This window comes from Bison bison, unplaced genomic scaffold (assembly GCF_000754665.1).
Source record: "Bison bison bison isolate TAMUID 2011002044 unplaced genomic scaffold, Bison_UMD1.0 scf7180017864285, whole genome shotgun sequence".
NCBI lineage: Eukaryota > Metazoa > Chordata > Mammalia > Artiodactyla > Bovidae > Bison > Bison bison.
The window spans coordinates 1,155,128-1,157,565 of NW_011494857.1; positions in this window are offsets into that span (position 1 = coordinate 1,155,128).

Sequence of the window (2,438 nt, forward strand, 5' to 3'; positions counted from 1 at the left end):
AGCAGGACAGAGTTCTCTGCCTTGAAGGACTCACAGGATTGGATTGGGCCCACCTGGACAGCATATGAAACAGGTTCCAGGAATTAGAGGGGGGCCGTCTTTGGGGGAGAGGACTTCCCTGGGAGCTCAGCTGGTAAAGAATCTGCCTGCAGGAGATCCTGCTTCGATTCCTGGGTCTGAAAGATCCCCTGGAGAAGGGATAGGCTAACCATTCTAGTATTCTTGGGCTTCCCTGGTGGCTCAAATGGTAAAGAATCCACCTGCAATGTGCGAGACCTGGGTTCAATCCCTGGGTTGGGAAGATCCCCTGGAGGAGGGCACGACAACCCGCTCCAGTATTCTTGCCTGGAGAATCCCCATGGACAGAGGAGCCTGGCAGGCTACAGTCCATGGGGTTGAAAAGGGTTGGACACAACTGAGCGACTCAACACGGCATGGCATCTTTGGGGAAAGCCATTATTCTGCCCACTGCATGTCCAGACTGTCACCTCCAGCCCCCAACTATGCATGTACACTTCCATCTCACATCCACACCACTTGTTTCCACTCTCATCTTTTTTTTTTTTCCTGGCCATGCCACACAGTGTTGGATCTTGGTTCCCAGACTAAAGATCAAACCCATGTGCCCTGCATTGGAAGTGCACAGTCTTAACCCTTAGACCACCAGAGATGTCTTCCTCATTTTTATCTTCTCCTTCCCTCTCAAATCATATGCTGACTCCATCTTGACTCGCTCTGTTTCTCTTTCCCTTTGTCCCTCTGTCTGTCCCTCCATGCCTGGCACTTCAGACTCCATCTTTGAGAGCTAGGCCTGCTGCCTCAGCCACCTGGAAACTCACAGTCCCTGTCTTGGGCACCCTGTCCACTTTGCCCATTCCTTCCAAATCCTTGGAGCAACTCCTATTCCCTCCAGAACACCTCCCTCAAGACACACCATTGAGAAGGCACATCTGGGTCTTTAGGTGCTGGGTCCTGCAGGGGAGGCAGACACAACGTGTGTTTTCCCCCCTCGAAGCCCAGGTTCCAGTTGGAATCACCCTGCACAGAGACTCAGCACATTCAGAAAACTAGCAATATGTGGGTGTAAATAAAAGAGAACTTTCTTTTGGGGGGAAAAATAGATTTTTTTTTAATTATCCTAAATAAGCATCAATATGTCTTCATGGAGAATATCAAAACCTGATTGGCCTTTCCATACCTTCTCTCCCCAACCCACCCCCAGTCCCATTCACTTTCCCACCATTGACAACTATTTGTGTTTAATGTTTATTTTTGGTAAGTGTATTTTTGGTATATTAGTCAGCTAGGACTGCCCTAAGAAAATACCACAGATGTGAGTGACTTAAACAAGAGACATTTATTTTCTTACAGTTCTGGGGTTGGAAGTCTGAGATCAAGTTGTTGACAGGTATCATGTCTTCTAAGACCTCCCTCCCTGACTTGTAGGCAGCCATCTTTGTATCTTCATGTGGTCTTTTCTCATGCACGCACACATCTGTGTCCAAATTCCCTCCTCTTATAAGGACATCAGTCATTTTGGATTAGGGCCCACCCTAGAGAACTCCTGTCTTTTTTAAAAAGAAAGATATTTATTTCTTTGGTTTTGAGGGGTCTTAGTTGTGGCATATGGGATCGTTAGCTGTGGCATCTGGGATCTAGTTCTCTGGCCAGGGATCGAACCCCAGCACCCCCCTGTATTGGGAGCACAGAGTCTTGACCACTGGACCACCAGGAGGTCCTGAGAACTCATCTTAATAATTCTTTTTTTAGATTTTTTTCTAATGTGGACCATTTTTAAAGTCTTTATTGGGTTTGTTACAACACTGCTTCTGTTTTAAGCTTTGATTTATTTTGGCTGCGAGGCATATGGGATCTTAGCTCCTCAAACAGGGATCAAACTCCATCTCCTGCACTATATGGCAAATTCTTAACCACTGGACCTCCTGGACCTCCAGGGAAGTCCCATCATCTTAATTATCTCTTTAAAGATCTTTTCTCCAAATATGATAGAATTCTGAGGCACCAGCAGTAAGGGCTTCAACATATGAAATTTCAGGGGACACATTTCAGCTCCTAACAGTAAGTAGTCTTATTTAATATAATTCCTTTTGATGCATGTATCTTTAATTTTCATTGGAAAAGATGATGGGAAAGATTGAGGATACGAAGAGAAGAGGGCGATGGAGGATGAGAGTTGGATGGCATCACCGACTCAATGGACATGAGTTTGAGCAAACTCCGGGAGGTAGTGAAGGACAGGGAAGCCTAATGTGCTGCAGTCCATGGAGTTACAAAGAGCTGGACACGGCTGAGCTACTTGAACAACAAAAATTTTTAATTTACATTGGTGGTATTACATACGTCATTCCGATGGGCCTTTTTCTTTTCAGTACCATCTTTATTTATTTTCTTGGTTGAATTGTGGAACATATGGGATC